Consider the following 18,881-nt stretch of genomic DNA (forward strand, 5'->3'; position numbering starts at 1 on the left):
TTTGAATATTTATATATTTTTTTCGTTTGATTTTGTTTTTCTGCTGGAACTCATTTGGAAATGTTAATCCGGCAAAGGCCACGATTGGGGGGGATTGTAAGGATTAAGGATCGAGTATACCCTTTTTGCAGTTCATTGCACATGGAAAGGGCAAGCAATTTAATTACAATTAGTTAGCTGAAAATGCAATTGGGAAACTGTTTTGTTTGTTTTTGTAGTTGATTCTTTTTTTTCCTGTTTTGTATCCCTCTGACATTCCCGCAAGCATTTTAATGTAAAAAGGTTTTCATTGTTTTTGTTTTCGGTTTTAGCTAAAGTTTTCTCTGGTTGTTGTTGGTGTTTTTTTTTTTTTAGTTTAGTTTCGTTTGGTTTGGTTTGGCTTCCAGCCTGTGGCTATGGCTTTTTATAAACTTTTTTCTCTTCCTTTCTCTTTCTAAAATTTATTTCTGTGTGTGTGTATGTGATGCCTGTCAATGTCAGAGTTTTAGCCAAGTTTTTGGGCACTGCAAAACTTCAGGGTGAAAACGTAGAGTTTGCTGGGCCAAATGCAGGTTTTCGTGTATAATGAAAAATGATAAATGAATAAAGGAATTTTGATTTCATTTAGAAACTAAATCAATTAGAGTTATAAGCCACATAGAATTAAGTCCATAGTGTTAACAAAACTTAAAGCTAGAGACTTGATGATTTCAAACATTATTGTTATTATTTTCACAGTTGATTAGCTGCTAGACAATTTAATTGAATTGTTTTCTATCACACATACACACACACACACACACACACATTTTATACGAATGAACAGGCAATGTGGCTAAGGGGAAAAGCTGTTGGCCATAATATAGATACTGAATAACAAACCTAAGGGGCAATGGAGTTAACCTGGCTCTCAGAAAAGGTAATATATGCGCATAAATCTTTTGATATTGGCCAACTCAATTGACTTTTCTTGATTTCCCTTCTGCTTGGATGATTACCGACTTCTCGGTTGTAAGTATTTGTATGTGAGTGTGTGTGTGTGTGTGTGTACGAATGTGTGAAGACATTGTACTCATGCAGCAGTCACGTTTCACGCCCTTGTGATTTTGGCCAAAGTCTAAGCAATTAATTTTGTTAGTCGCGTAAAAAAAAGAATCGCCATGAAATCTCTAGAGAACTGAAAGACATTGACATGGCTTAAGTACAGACACATTTGTACCCTATTCCGCCAACTCGTTCAATCTCTCTTACACCATCTCTCTCATCCTCTCTCGGTCTCTCTCTCTCTCTGCCGCTTTTCATATATATTTGTCTGTCAGTTTGTCAGTCAGTCGGTCGCTCGGTCTATCTATTCCTATATCTATAGTAACTTTCGTGCCAAGCGTCTTGTTTGTCTTTGGGCTTTGATTTTATCGGCGTGAAAAAATCAAAGTTAACTTTGAAGCGCCCTCAAACATGCAACGTCAAAGTGACAACCTCAATGAAAAAGGACCCAGAACCAGAACCAGAGCCGTTGGCATTACCCTAGCCCTGTGGCTGAAGCTGGAACAGCCTGAAGAGAACCTGAATCCTAACTAAAATTTAATTATACTTATGTTCATGGGCAAAGTTTCGTCGACAACATGAATAACAACCGGCAGGTGATGTCTTTAGGGCATATACATATATGTATATACATACATACATGTAGCTGTATATACGTATGTATGTTTGTATGTATCTTCTTTTATGTATGTTGAAATTACGAGCGAAAAATGTGTAAAGTCGATTATGTAATTTATGGGAATAAAAGTGTGCTCAGCGTAATTCAGCCTTATACTTCATATATACATACATATATGTGTATAAAGTAAATCTCTATGGTTGTCTGCAAATAATATTCTATACAACTGGAGTATACACTATACTAAAACCGATCCAGATATCGTTTTCATCTCAGTATAACTTTCATTTAAGTAGATTAATAATTCTAATTTCCTACTTCTTAATTGTATAAAATAAGTAACTCTTTCTAGAGCTGAATTTAAAAACATATATTTTTAACTTAAGATCTAATTCTTAATTTTATTTGATAAACAAATTTTTCTTGATGTCTATATAAGTGTATTGAAGTTTTTTTTTTTCAAATTAAGAAGCAACAACAAAGAATTGCGTAAGCAATTAGAGTAATGAAAATTGATGAGAAGTCTGAAATCTTAGCCAAAAGTTTTGTGCTATGAATATGTCTATAATACATACATATATATGCATGTATATTGCAAGTCAAGTTTCTGTTATACCTTTGGTGTTGTGCCCTCTTTAAAGTTAAGGTTCGGCTGTTGCTGCTGTTGCCGCCCGCCCCTGGCAATGTTCAGATAATGCAGCAGCACAAAGCGGCAAACTTCAATTTTTTTTTGTTGTTACTCATTCTTTTTTTTTCCAGCACACGGAACAAAAGGATACACAGACATGCAAACAAAGCATCAACCATAACAAAAGTAAACAATTACAGGCCTTGAAAAAAAAAAAAACAGAAAATTGTTGCTGCTGCTGATGCTCCCGTCATTCAGACAACAATTCATCTGTATGCCTTTTATTTTGTTGTTTTGCAAGATATAATTTGATTTTTGCATACTTTCTTAGTAGTTTACATTGACTGACTGTATCATACACACACACACACACACACACGCACAACAACATACATATACACCCATAAAGAGCGTATAACGAGAGAAAGAAATGTTAAATTTAATATGCCTGAGAAAGAAGTGGAGAGTGGAAATGCTTTTGGCATTACGTATACGCACCGTGGCCTTGTTGTTCCAACTAAATCCGTAGCAAAGCGCAGAAAAAAAACCGAACCGAAGACATCCACCATTATTGGGGTATATATTTGTATGTGTGCGTGCGTGTGTGTGTGTGAGTGTATGCGGTTCGGTGTATTTGGGTGTGCGTATTTTTTGGGGGATTGTTGCTCCATCTGCTTTGAGCTTAGGTCTCAGTTATTCGTAACGGGCTTTGGCTTCAAAATTGAAATGTTCATACACAAGCACACCCATATACAGACACACATACACACACACACACACACACACTCTTCTACTCATATGAATGCGGCTTAAGTGGCTGGTATTGTTTTTACATTAAAATATCATTAATTTTGATGCTTGGCTGAGTCACAAGCCCTATCCCTCTACCGCTCTCTCTCTCTCTCTCTCTCTCTCTTTCTTGCCATCATTCTCTCTCTCTCTCCCTTTCTGTTTCTGTGTGTTTGTAAAATTATTTATGCAAACAGCAAAAAAAACAATAACACCCAAGAAACGGGCCATATCCATGAAGCCATTAACACAGGGCGTGAATAGCTAGAAACCACCATGCACACTCACACTCCCCATGTGCGTGTGCGTCTGTGCGTGTGTGTGTGTGTGTGTGTGTGTGTGTGTGATTGTGAAACCGAAGCAGTTGAAGTGGCTGAAGTTAATGCTATGAAAGGCAAAAAGTATGGCCAAAGAGTTGCCCTAAAGATGCGGAAAATTGTCGAGAACACATACATACATCCATATACACATGCACAGAAAGAGCATAAACATATGGTAGAAAAGAAAATATACTATGCAAATGCCAAATTGAAGCTTTATGAAACTTTGCACAAAAACTTTCGTTTCCAATTTTTTTTTCTTTCACCTCAAGCCCAAAAAAGTATGCTAAGTATTAGAAGTAAAACAAAATTTTGCAAAAGGAAATTTCCTTTTCTGATGATGCGCCACTGAACAATAACTGAAAAATACGTGTAAATCTTCTTAGACCTACAATCATATAGGAATTGCATATTTTACATTCACTTGACTGAAATTTTCATTAACTTTTCTCTCTTCGTATCTCAAAGTTTTAAAGTATATTTTGAGTTAAATATAGTTTTATGATATGAACTTTTTACTTGTATAATTACTGCTCCCAAAATATATTAATGACTATGGGAATCAATGAACTGAAATAAATTATATTTTATTTTAAATATGTGAGAATCTTCAAAGTGAGCCACATACTGAAACATTGGAGTATTTTTTTACACAAATATATCTACATATGTCGCTTCCAATGAGGACAATGTCATTTTGAAGCATTCGAATCGAAGTTTCCAATTCGTACAATTTGAGTAGAAAATGTAGTTAACAAAAATTGTTCTTTAAAATTTGGTAAAATGATTTCTATAACTCACATAACTAAAGCAATGTAAAGAGTCAAGTAACTCTTTAAAAAGCTTAAAAATTGATTTAAATTTTGTTCTAAATCAAATCAACAAAAAAAAAAAAACGAAATAGACAGACCCATAAGCCTCTCATATAAAATTCTCTTCTATTTATTGCCAAGCTCCAAAAAACATGTGAGCTTTGTTGTCAAGGCAAAATATTGAATGAGTTTTATTAGGAAAGGATTTTCGGGTTTTATATCTTCTTGCTATTATTTTTTTGCATTCAACTTGGGTGAAGAATTGAAGTGAAATCAGTTTCAATTTATTTCGATTATAGTTTAATCTGATAACGATTTCATTGAATAATTGCTATAAAATATTAGTTTTAAAATTGCTGAATTATATTTTCTTTTGATATGAATTTCCCCCTCCTTATGTATGTCATATAATATTGTCAGAGAAAAAAAAATAAGACATTTCATATAAAAATTCAATTAATGATTGATTTTCAATTAAATGAACTCGCAAGTGAAATAAAAAGCTTTCAAATACTAACTAAATTTACTTTTATTTTTATTGAGCTGAAACTTCAAAATGTTATTCTCCTTATGGCCTACATACAGACAGACAGGCATATTTATGTTAAGGTGTGCGAGTGTGTGTACAGAAGCAGCTTAAGCTGCCAATAATGACAGACACACAGAGAGACACGAAATTGGCTCAGTGGCCGTGCAATGGCTGGGCGCCTGGCTACGGAGTGTCATGCTTGCTACCAGTTCTTCATCCTCATTCTCATTCCACCCATCTGAACCATCCTCCCATACTTCATTCACAAACAACTCCACCAACATCAACCTATCTCCATTCTGTTGATTTTTTTTTTTTTTTTTTGTTGTTGTTGCCTTGCCTGGCTTATACGCTTCGTTGCCTTGCACACACACACACACACACACACATACTTACACTCACGCTTAGGAGCCAATGTTGGCATTAAAATTTGCCTTTCATATAACAACCCACAGGTGAGTCGATGGGGTCAGCAAGGTGGGTTGGGACAACTCCGCATTTTGGTTGCTGTTTGGTGTTTCTCTTCTTTCTCTTCATGTTTAAAATACTCTTTGACAAAAGTTGCTTCGATTTTTGTTTACCAACACTAGTTTTTAATGAGCAGTGCCAGCTACTTACACTGGCTTTCACTCTTAAACAGAAACGATCTAAGAAGTTAAAGTTTGGATAACAAAGAGAACGCTTGTCATAAAATAGGGTATATCAAAAATCGGCTTTTTTAATATTTACTTTTACTATGGTTGGTTTTTTTCTTCATCTTTTGTTTGTACTTACTTCCCTGCCTTTTGCATTCACTCTTGTGGGAGAACCATAGGAGTGTGAGACCGAGTTTCTATATGATGTGTGGGTGTGTGTGTGTGTGTGTGTGTGTGTATCGGTGTGTGAGTATTTGTGTGGATGGCTGTGGGTGTATGGCAGAAGTAGGCACTGTGGATGTTTTCATGTTGACGCGATTTTCAACATGAGTTGAAGCGAATTGAATCACAAGCAAACGAAATGGCAATGCCAACAGCAACAGCAACAGCAACAGCAACATTCGGACTAGGACTCTCCTGATCAATCTTTGACAATTTCCCATGCCAATTCCACGTATCCCCTGGGAGAATGACATTTGCTCGTGTCGCTTTGTCGCTTGGTTGGTTCGGTTCGTAGCTACGTGTGTAATGTAGTTAGCTATTTATACAATGAACTATTAAATCGATTGAATTATCCACCTTCCAATCCAGAAAAATCGCTTCACCTCTAGCATGGAAATGCGATAAACCTTGAGACTATAATGCTAATGTCTTTATAATGAAAATAGTTTCACTTAATTTGAGTTTAAGATTTGTTTAAATGAGCCAATAGCCTTTTTAATGGACCGAAAATCAATATTACGGATTCATATGTTTCAGTTTGAAAGAATGAAATGCCTTTAACCAGTTTGCCATAAATTTTGACAACAACTGTCATAAACACACATACACACACACACACACACACACACACACACAAACACACGCACACTGATATGCAACAGTGTCTTTTGATATTTGGATAACATTGTCATGGAATGTCAAACAGAAAAAATGGAAAGAGAAAAAAAGAGAAATTCATCACACAGCAATATGAGCTGAATATTGCGGGAAGAAATATATGTGGGCCATGTTAAGATATAGGAGAGGGGGCAAGGGGTTGAAGTATCGGTCGTCAGTCGTCGAGTGAAAACGATAGCGACAAATAAAGTGCCATGCTCGCTCTCTGACTTTGTCACTTTGGCAATATAACACCAAAAAACACAAAGAAAAAAGGAAATAACTGACAAAAGGTATCCACCATTTTTCTCCCTCTCCCTCTCTCTCTCTCTCTCTCTTTCTCTCTCTCTCTCTCTCCCTGGCTTTTTCTACATTTTAAAAATAAAACAGTTGATTGGTTAATCAAATACCCTTTACTTCAAAGCCAACAAGTTGTTTTACCAAACTCTTATGCTCATTTAACTTAATTTATGGACAACATGTGGAATGGGTAATTTCAATAAAAAAAATGTCCTTTTAATTTCCTCTCTGGTCACTAGCTAAAATGGACCACCCCTCCTTCACCTTTCCCAACTAATGAATCTGAAGAAATTGCTTTAGTTCTTTTTTCACGTTTCGCGTAATTGATAAATTTTCAATGTAAAAGGAAACCAAATTAATGCAAAGCACACAAAGGAACATAGCAAAGGGCTTCGAAAAAAAAAAAAAATGTAGTTAATACGAATATATAATACTGTATAAAATTACATGATCTATAGAATAGTTTACTTTCTGTACAGTTGAAATCGACATCAGAAATTGAGTTTGGAAGAACTTTTAGCTTCGATATGAAAGTGTATTGCTCTTTTTCGGTGTAGGGTATTGTAAAATAGTATTCAATCAAAATATTTTGTCAGTCGAGAAGTGCCCTTCTGCATAATGATGAAAAATATTTTGTTCATGTCCATGGATTGGTATTTTTCTACTGCAAAATATGCAGACTGCAAGGAAGCCAAAACGGGTGGAGGAGGAGGCGGAGGCGGCGGCGGCAAAGTGGGGTTGTTTTCAGAGGCATTCTATATGCCCTCACTCATGGGTCCATGGAATTTATAACAACTATGCTCGACCAGCGATATTTAACTTTATGCCATGAGAGTACGCAATCAAAAAGGAACAAAAAATAAAAAAAAAAAACAAGAATATTTGAAATTGTTACTGTTGTCAAATATGTTGCCAATTATAAATGAAGTATTATTTAATATTTTTTCAATCAACATTCACCTTACATGTGGTCAAAATTGCTCTATTTGGTAAACTTTCTTTGGCCTGATCTCAACTCATAATTTGTATACAGCTTTTGATTGAAATCAAGGTATGCTTTGTCTGATTTGATTTCAATTTTGAAAATATATATATTGCTGTATTTGACATTCCTTTTTACCTTTCACCTTTCAAATGGTTTCAGTTAACCAAATATGAAAAATCATAGCCATGTACAATTTAAACTGCAAACTCATTTCAGTTTTTTCTTCTTTTTGGTGTGTCTCTCCGTGTGTGTGTGTGTGTGTGTTTTTTTTTGTGAGCAAATTGCAATTTGCAGCTTGTCAGGCCGTCAGCCAGTTGGTTTGGGTCCGTGTCCGGGTGCACTTGCCATGCGGTTGGCTGGGTTTTATAATAAAGTATCCACATAACCACACATACAGCTTTTGTATATGTGAAACAAGTGCAGTTAGTGTTTAGTTTATATTTCTATTTCTATTTCAGTTGATGCTGATGATACTTTTATTTACACACACACACACACGCATACACAGATGACATATGGTCAGGTAGGCAGCACATTTTCCCATGTATTGCACTTGTTTTCATTTGACGTTTCCAATTATTTCAAGTGCAAGACAGCAACAAAAAAAAAGACAAAAAAACTAAATAAACAAAATAAAATATAGACCAAGAAAAATGACTCAACCCAGAGACAGAGACAGAGATAGCAAGCAAGATAGATAGAGAAAGAAAGGGAAATGTGAATAATATTTTGTATGATGTTCTTTTACTTACATACTTTGGACATATGTAGTTGTGGTATGAATATGTAATCGGCTATATGGTTTCTGTTCGTCACTGTGATTAGTGTATGACTACTACCTACGACTAGTAGTATATACTACTGTTATTATAGTCATTTGCTTGACTATATACTATTAAGCAGCCATTGATGTCCTTGTCGAGCAGAGCCAAGCCAAGCCAAGCCGAGGCAGCATGGAGTGACGTGTGAAAACCTTTACAATTCTTGACATGCATTCAACTTGGAAATTCTATGCAATGCCATGAGGGAAATGTGGTGAGGAGGAGAGATGCAAATATGTATAAGTCTTGGGGTTCCTTTGTTCGTGTGTGTGTGTGTGTGTGTGAGTGTGTGTGTGTGTGAGTGTGTGTCTTTCTGGTTATTCTGCCGAGTGTTGTGTTAAATTTAGCATGGTTTTTGCTTATTTTAACCAAATGCTTTAAGTTGCCACTAATTGCCCAAAGACGATAACAATGCGTATATTTCGTATATATCTTGCGACATGTTAAAAAGTATAGGTACTCGTTATCATTCTCGTTTTAGACACATGGATACATGGATAATTTGCCAAAGCTTTGAATATTTATTTTCAGCATCAAATCGATAGAATTCTAACGCTTGAGTGCACTTTGCTGCCAGCACCAAACAACCAACCACCCAGCCACCCGCGTAATTTGGGTTTTGCTTTCTTTCTTTTTTTTTTTTTTTGTCGCCCCCCACACTGTCTCTATCTCCCTCTCTGTTCCCCGTAGATTTATTTATTTATAAACTGCTGCCATGCCATGGGCCAGCAGTAACAAACACTTTCGTCTGATGCCAAGTCAACGGCATTTGTGGGATCAACATATAAGTACATATGTATGTACATACATATGTATGTATCTATATGTCCTCATATGGCATACTTACATACATACTATTGTATGTCTGTATGTGTGTGTGTGTGTGTATTCCCAATGAGAACTAAACTGATATGAGTATCTATGAAATAGTAATGCAGAATGAATCACTAACTTCAATTTACATTAGATCTTTGACTTAATATTTAATTCATCTTCTGTGAATAATCTTCGGACAAATACTATAAATTTAGTCATTTATTTACTGTAGGTACATATATGCAAAAGAAACTAAGAGAGACCATGCCAATTAAAAGTAGAAACATGATTGATATTAAAACGATTTGCACAATTAGAGAAATGTAACATTTATGAAATATTTATCCAGCATACACTGCGTATGCGCATTAATTAAACCAACAATAAACCTTAATTTCTACTCATATTCTATATTATCTAAAACACAAACATTTTAATTTACTTAATGAGTAAAACTGGGATTAAGAAAGACCTCAAAAACCCAAAAATCTTTAGAGACACAGGCACACTAATAGATTCATTTATAAAGTGAATTCCATTTGGGTAGGGCAATCATAAAGTCAAAGTCAATGGCAAAAAGGACAAATACCACAACAGAAATCTTAAAGTGTAAGTGTATTTAGGTTTCTTTCAGTCAGCAGACAACAGATGAGGCAATATTTGCCATACACATACACATACACAAATACATATGTGCATAAATCTTTAATCGGATTCGTGATCTCTGCTTGCTTCCCCCTTTCCCCTTCGAATTGAAACCAATGCCACAAATGCTGGATGACAACAGAGGACCTGGGAAACTGGGAAAGTGACGAGTATGAAGGACAATAGCAAATCGAATCGTATTGCAAATCATTTGTGTGTCGTCATATATGTATATATATACATAAGTATACCATACACCATCCACACTACCTTTCTCTTGATACATAGGTGTCTCTGTCTGTCTCTGTCTCTCTCTCGCTCTTTTTCTCTCTCTCCTTTTGTCCGTGTATGTGTGTGTGTGTGTAGCATCGTTATAATAACCTATAAGTGCAGCTAGTCAGGGTCAGCAGCTGGATGGCATAGATAAAGGACAAGCTATTGAGTGCATGTGGTTAATCGGCTTTCGCAAGATATAAGTGTGTTTTCATAAATATTGTAAAATGGCATAAAGTCCAAAAATAATCGCAACCATTATTAACTCATTGTCATTACATACTTAAATATGCCTCCATTCAAAAGTTCTTTAAACTGTTTCACAAAATTGCCCACAGCCTGTTAAAATAATAATAAAATAAAAGAACTTAACACAATGGATTATATAATGGTTGAATGGGTATTGAAAATCTTCTAGTAAAAGTTTAAATTTGTAGTGAAATTATTGAAAATAGCAATAGTAAATATTGAAGATACATTATTTTGTTCTCAAAAAATATTTCAATTTCCTCATCTCATCTTTAATTCGATGTACATTTATTGTATGAATATACCAAAAACGTGGAATTGTCAAATTAATAAATTGACTTAAATAAAGAAGGCAAAAATATATGAAATAAGGCAAATGAAATTCTAAATGGCCAAAAGTTCCAAGCTCGATCCTTATGATGGTCATATTTCTTTAATTCCATATATTAAATTGTTTTTTTTTTTTTAATAAGTGTTCAAATATGTTTAAATAAAAAGGTTTTGCTTGCTGTGATATAAGGATACCTAAAAATTTATATTGAAATGTGAAATTTACAATTTATACCCATATAAATTATAGGTAAATATTTATGTATAATTTACAAATTCTACTCTATTATTATTACTGTTTACATTTGAAAGTTTTCAATTATAATTGACCTGGTTGAAGATATCTTAATAAAGCTTGTATTACTTAATTTTACTAATAATATAGAAACGTACAAAGTAAGATAGAAGATAATTAATTCAATTCAATTCAAATATATGCAAACAATTTGTGGTCTGAAATGATTGGGCCTCAATGGCAAGACTTCCGTTTCCCTGTATCGTCAACCTTGTCAATTAACCATAAATATTTTGTTGATGGGTAAAGCATTTGCAGCGGTTCGTTGACAAAAGAGCAAGGTTCAGATAAACCACACATGCACATTGCATGGCTAATTCACACATACAAGCACACCACACCACACCACACACACAACACAACAAAAGATACCTCAATCTGATGGGAAAGGCATGCTAGATATGTCCACGGTGACATTATTGTATCGTGGGTAAGGACCAACTGGCAGCTGTTGATTTAGTTGTACAAAGTATAGATGCATGTGTCCACATTCTACATTCTTTCCACCGGTTAGTGGGAATCAATTCCCATCCAAGAGTCCGTCCCTGTAACCGTGTCAACCATTTCCGTTAACAACATTTGCTCAAATTTTGTGAATTAAGTCTTAAAGCGTAATTGAGTGAAAATTTTCATTGAAGCATAAGTGTAACATGTGTATATGTGAATGGGTTTTGGGTTGTGTCCAAGGGGGAGGAGCAGCAGCATGCACGCACGTATGGATAGACGGACGGATGGACAGACGAATGGATGGATAAAACAGACGGGTAGATGGACGGTTGGACGAGGAGTGGACATACAATAACCCACATACACATAGGTGGCTAAATGACGGAAGGAAAGGACTGTGTAAATCAACTTGGCGCTTCCGACATTGTTGTCCTTTTCTTGTACTCTTGCTCTCTCTCTCTCTCTCTTTTATTTGCCCTCTTCCGCTCTTTCCATCTCATGCCTTTGCTTCTTGCTCCGTTGTCTTCATCATGCCAATGATACATACGGTTGTATATATGTATGTATGTACATATATAAAAAAGGCAAAAAACGGAAGCTCTGTCATGTGCCGGAAATGTGTCACCCATTGATCAGTTTGCCAGAGTCTGTGTTTCTGTCTGCATTCGATGTGTGTTCTTGTATCTGTGTGTTAAGTGTGCGTGTGTGTGCGTGTGGGAACCATTTAGTTAGAATATCTTTGCCACTTATCGATAGAATTTAACAAGCAAACATGATGAAGCCAATGAAACACACATTCCTCTACGGAAATTCTTCACATGAACGAACAGATACAAAACAGATGAAAATAAACGTAAAATGACAAAAAGCGACCAAAAGAAGAAGAGACAAGATGGCTTAGATTGTCGAAATAAATTGCCACAATAATCGTGCATTTGTGTGTGTGTGTGGTTTACTTTATCTCAATTCTAACTGAAGCAACAATAAAAACAATGAAAATAAACAACGTTTTTTTTGTGTTTCTTTTAGTATTTTCAAACATTTTACAAATAGCAGAAATGTTTACAACATTTCAGACATTATCGAGATTTGCAAATATATAGAAAATATGCTTTGATATTTGATTTCCCTTTCTTCCACTTGAATAGATATGTCTTGGGCAAAACAAATTTTTGCTAAATACTTTAATTTGTTTGTTTATTTAATTAAAGAGATATGATTTTGTAAAGTCAATATTGGTAATTTTCGTTTTAAAAAGTCAATTAAAGCTCATTTAATTCAAGCTCCATTCTGTTGGTAAATATTCCAAAAGCAGTTATGATAATTGTCATAATCTGATCATGATTAGTCAAATTTTTGCATATTGGTCATAAGAAATTCACACAGATGAAAAAAGCAAAAGGCCACCATCATCATCATCATCATCATCATCATCATCATCATCATCATCATCATCATCATCATCAGTAGTTGGAATAGCAGCAGTGGCTCTTGCCAAGCTGTGTGGAATCGAGAATTTATGAATCCACAAGGAGAAATGGAAGGGCACAGTCACACACCTACACACACATACAGAGAGAGAGAGAGAGAGACCAAGAGACCGAGAGACATCATATGGTCACATATATGGAGAATATCTTTCGTCTGTTTATCCCATAAGTGCCCTATGTCTGCCATATTGATCCAGCAACAGCAAACTGAAACGGAAGCAACAGATCCGTGGCAAAAGCAAAGCCCGAGGCAAATGCAATGTGGCCAAAATGCAAATGTAGCAAGGACGAGAAACAAAACCAAAAGAAAAAAAAAACAGGAAACAGAAAATGAAGCAAATTCCCCAATGCCTGGCACACAGACAGAGAAACACACACATGTCATGGCAAGCAACAGTTATCATCACTATGCTCCACATACAATATAGAGAGAGATATACGCTGTATAGTAGTGGTAGTGGTATTACAGAAGGTCCTTCTTCTTTTCACTCACTCAGGTATGTACATACATACATACATACAGACATACATACATATGGAATATGCACAGTCTTTTGCACATTTGCAGCTAAATCACGTACTCGGTAAATGTGCTACTAATGAGCGTTAGAGGATGGAAGTATGAATGTCTGGATGGTTGTTTGGTTAGATGGATGTCTTACTCTCTCGCTCTCTCTCTCTCTAAATCTCAATCTCCTGTTCTGTCTCCATCATGGTCTACATCTCCATGGGCGAGACTAATGTCTCTGATTTTACAAATGATTGTTGAATCTTACTGCCTGTTTGCCTTATATTTAGTAACTTCGATTGTGTCAACCACCTACACTTACACACACACACACACACAATGTAAACACACACATACACTTTTTGTATATGTGTCCGTGTCCGAGTAGATTGAATCATTTTTTTTTTACTGGGCGTGCGTGTGCCCATGAGCCTTGCACAGCCTCTCACAGTCACGGGAATTGTGCGAACTGTGTAAATAATTTCTAAAAATAAATGCTCATTTGATTGGACTTAGAAAATGGCATTGGTTCCCCTTCTTTCTTCTGCTTTTTTTATTCTTTTTTCACGGGTCTTTTTTTTTTTTTTTTTTGAGTGTTTATTTCAATGCCATTGTGTGCTGTTAAACGCCATTACGAGCAGTTATATAATACATATATATGTGGGTATGGGTATGGAAAGAAAATGGCATACTTACCGATATATACATACTTTTTGGAACAATAATTATAACAGCAGCAACCACAACCGATTTTCAAAATCACTAAGCTATATTAATTCTAATCTGTTGAACAATAATTTTTGTTTTTAGATTAGATTTAGATTAAACCTATTTACTGGGGAGTTTGTTGGTCTAACTAAATATTAAAAAAAAAAGACTATTTACTTTTCATAGAACTGAATTGATCAATCATTTTCTAAGAAATTTAACAATAAACCAAAGGGCATAATGAATTATTAATTTTTGATAGAACTCAATTTGTTTTTTTTGCTTGTGTTAAAGAGTTTAAGCTCTAAATAAAAATTGTAGCCTTTTTGAAAGTTGTGAAAGTGAATAGAAAGTAATTGAATTGACTTGAATTAAATATGACTATATTTCAATTTTTTCGACGATTATTAAAGTGCCCGAAAATTTCCCATTGAATAAGAACTAATGAATCAGAAATGAAATTATTGCTTAAGAATTCAGTTACCAGTACTACTGTGCCTTCTGCTAAATTTAGTTGGAATTCGCAACTGCTTCAAGCGTTGAAGTAGTGATATGACATGGGAATTTCATATGGAATCAAAAAAAGTTATAGTTCCAAAGCTTTAAAGAGATAGCCCAAAACTCGTTGATTTAAATAGAGGTTTTTTACAAAATCAAAGAGTTGGCCAAACTAATCAGCTTTGCTTATGTTTCAAAAGGTATTCAAAAACCTAAGCCTCTTAATCATAACTGTCTTGGGTATAATGAATGAAATGCAAATTGAACTAGAACATTCAACAGCGGAAACATTTATGACTATAAATGACTATTGGATTAATTTACTTGCTGATTCAATTGATTTAAAGCTAAGCCATTTATGGTATACTTATATTTAGGTATGTAAGTAAATAAATATATTTTAAACTAATGGAAATATATTGAATTTAATCCCGAAAGATGCAAGATAAAGGTAGTTAAAGTGAAATCAATTATTAATGATGATAATTGTAGTCTCTGCAGGAAAATTGCAGGAGCTTCAAGTGGAAAAGCAATTAAATATTAGCTAAAATGTAAATCAATTTTGCTTAAATTTTCAATGTGATGTTCTAGTGAATTGTTACAATTGGCTGAAACTGAGACAAACTTAAGCCAATTTGTGAGTTCAATAGCCAATGACAGTTCATGTTGTGGTTGTGGTTGTTGTTGCAATTATTGTTAAAAGCATTACTATGTTGTCTATTATAAAAGTTAATTAAATATTTTATATCAATATATTTTTAACCCACAATGAAGTTTCTATCTATGCAATTTGATGAAGTCTCTCTAATGGATAGGAGTCTATGTGTGTGTGTGTGTGTGTGTGTGGGCGTGTTTGTGTGTGTAACCAATGTAACTTGTGCAAATTGCTTAATTATAATCAATTATAATTAAATGCGTTCGAACTTAAAATATATATATTTTTTGGACTAAATTTTTGTTTGTGTAATCTTTGGTCTATTCATTGGAAAATCTATGAAAATTCATTGACAAACGTAGAAAATGAAAATTGAACAATTAAATAATAATAATTATTTAGTTTAGTTAGTTAAATAATTGGTAAATTGTTAAATTTGTACTTACATTTTGTATTGTTTTGTGTTTTATTTTTGTTTTCTGTTTTGTTGTTGATTTTTATACACTTGTGTTTTTATTGAATCTGATTTATTTTTTACCTTCTTTTGTTTTTGTTTTACTTTTTGTTTTCATTTATGACTCTGTTTATCATTGTTTTGTCCTTAGATCATTGGAGAAAGTTCTGTTCAAATGATTGATCTATTGTACATATTTATATATATATACTCTATATACATATTTGTTTAGTCAATTGACTTTATTCACGAATACATGATTCGTTGGAGTTTGTTTGTTTTATTTCTTTTTGTTTATTGTTGTTGGTTTTTTGCTTTGGTTTATGTTTATTTTAACACAACACTCGAACGTTGCAAACAATTAACACTTGGACACAGTTAAAAAAAAAAACAAAATAAAAGAACAAATTAGCTAATTTCTCTGCCGAGTGATGAGATGAGAAATGGAAACAACAGCTAAACTGTTGGAATAGTTAGAACTTGTTGCACGCTCAACATGTGGCAGAGTCGGCACAAGCAGAAAGCAGATTGGCGCGAATTTTATGATATGAGAGTAATTTGAATTTAGTTTTGGATATAGACGAGTTTAGTTTTTCTTTACTTTAGTTAAGTTTTAGTTTAGATAGTTGGTTGATTAGTTTGTTTTTGCTGATTGATTGATTGATTGATTGATTGATTGTTTTGTTTGGCTGTTTGTTTAAATGGTTCGCTGGTTGATTTGTTGATTAGTTGATTGGTTATAGGGCCACATCTGAATTGACCATGCTCTGCTTGAGATTTTCTCCCTTGGCTACACACACAATTTTTGTGGTATGTGTATTTCAAAATTTGATTTGATTTGATGCCGTGTTGCTGTTCCTCTAAATGGCTCTCTGACTCTCTATCTCTTTCTCTGGCGGCCGTGGCATACAACCGTTGGGCTTGGATGTTGAACAGCATCTGTTGCTCAGCTTGTTAGCCAAGTGGCGAGGCAGCCTCGTGTGTTTCACGCTGTCTCTGTTCGAGCCGTTCGGCTGGACTTTTGTCGTGGTTCGTGGTTCAAGAATGTGAATTTTATATTTTCCCATTTTCGTTTTTATGTTGTGTGGTGTGTGTTTCTGTTTTTTTTTTTTTTTGGACAACAAGTGGCAAGTGTGTGAACTGTAACAAGACGCGAGACAGCAAACGAAACGCCAACGACCACGAGACACGAGACGAGGCAGGACGAGGCGAGACGAGAGGAGACGAGGGGCAATTCGGGAGATGGCATTCGGCATTCGGCGTTCAGGATTTTATAGTAGCAACAGGCTGGCTTATGGCCAGGTAAATTGCTGTCGCAGGGATGATGATGATGATAATTATTATGATGGGGGTTGCTTTTGGGCCGACAAAAAAAGAAAAATTATATGTATTTAAGGGGAATCGTACTCAAATTCAGCTCAGCTCGTCGTTGTGACGCTGAATCGCTGGATGGGGTAAATACTAAATGGGCAAATTGCCTATAGCCTAGGGTGGGGTGTTTAGAATGGGGAGGGAGAGGGAGGGAGGAGGCTACCAACAGAAACACCTTGGGCATCAACTGGCAAATCCCCTAGCCAAGCTGGGAAGTGTGTTAGTTGCCTGTTATATTTAACCAATGTTAAGCCTTCTTGAGCTGACGATTTTGCCATCAAATCCAGCTTAAAGTGCCAAGAACCTAAGCCTAATTTACCTTTTGAGATAACACACAAAATATCTATATCGGTTATAAGTACAAGGAGAGAGGTCCCCGCCCCCGTCCGCTTCACCTTGTTATTAGGCCAATGGATTTGACATTATGGGCAAATGCAAATGAAAAGCACTCAAGTTCGGACAACTAAATTGCAAAATAATTATTACAGAGTTCTCTACAAAATAGTAGTGAGAATCTGCATGAGTGGCAACCGGAACAGACAACCTTGATTTAAATGAATGGCCCGTAGTTAGGATTTGAGTGAATCGGGTTACTGGAATTGGATGACGCCCACGCCAACGGCTTACCTGTTGGACTTGGATGTCTGATGGGGCGTATGCGCAATATGCAGTTTTCAACAGGTTAACCTTGAGCAGCGACTGCCATCAACGGAGCCAAGGCCAACTAAAACAACAACGCCAACGTTCAATTCAAGCAGAGGCCAAATCGAGGCAAGCCGAGGCCAAAAGCGAAACAAGGCTCTGCCATCCTTTACCAATCCTCCCTTAATCTTACCCTGCCTGCCTCCCTCTCGCTCGCTCTGTCTCATCGTATATCGTTCTCTCTCGCTTGTGTTTGCCTACTTGCCTCCTTTTCTGGTATATCCCTCTCTCACTTACTCATCCATTCTCATATGAAGGACTTTACTCGTCTGCTTCCACCAATCGAATGGATTCAGCGCATGCCCCCAAGTTTCCTTTGGCCAAGAAAGGCATCAGTTAATAGAGGGACTAACAGTGATTGGTCTCATCCATTCAGCTAAGGACAATTCGGTGGGATTTCCCCAATTTGAATTTGACTTTTTAGTCAACCACATTTCACAATTGAATTCAATTTTAGGCGCTAAAATTAATTAATTATACATTCTTTAGAATTAAGCCCCCAAGCCAATTAGAAATCTAGGATTTAATTGAAGCTCAATTAAATCAAATTGAAATGCCGATTCAAATTCAAATCTATCTCTAAACAAATCCCATTCATCCTTTCATTTATTGTCATATGTCCAATTACGCTTCTTTTTACTTTCTACATTTTATTTGTTTGCCTTGTATAAGAGCTGGGCTCAGGTGCAAGTAATTTGATAAAATTATATATACATATTTCTATTGCAACAATGGGAATAAAAAAAACAAATTGCTACTGCAAATGGTGCAAAAGGGAGGAAATCTGTTTGTGTGTAAGGAAGGGAGAGTGATGCGAGAGTTCAGAACAAAGTTTGACCTGTTGCCATGGTGCAAAAAAGGAAAAAGAGTCCTGAGATTAGACTTAGTGCTCTGTTTCTCTCTCTCTCTCTCTCGCCGTTTCTTTCTTACTCCGATCAAAGCTTTAATTTAACTTATGTGTGTAAAGAATTTCCATTACAAAGCCAATATTTATTTAAAACTTATTTATAAGTTAAAACTTTTTAATCATTTTACAAAAGTAAAAAAAAGTAAACATATCCAACTAAACTGAGCATCTCAAACTCTCAGGTAAAATGTCA

The sequence above is a fragment of the Drosophila willistoni genome (assembly GCF_018902025.1).
Source record: "Drosophila willistoni isolate 14030-0811.24 chromosome XL unlocalized genomic scaffold, UCI_dwil_1.1 Seg141, whole genome shotgun sequence".
Classification (NCBI taxonomy): domain Eukaryota; kingdom Metazoa; phylum Arthropoda; class Insecta; order Diptera; family Drosophilidae; genus Drosophila; species Drosophila willistoni.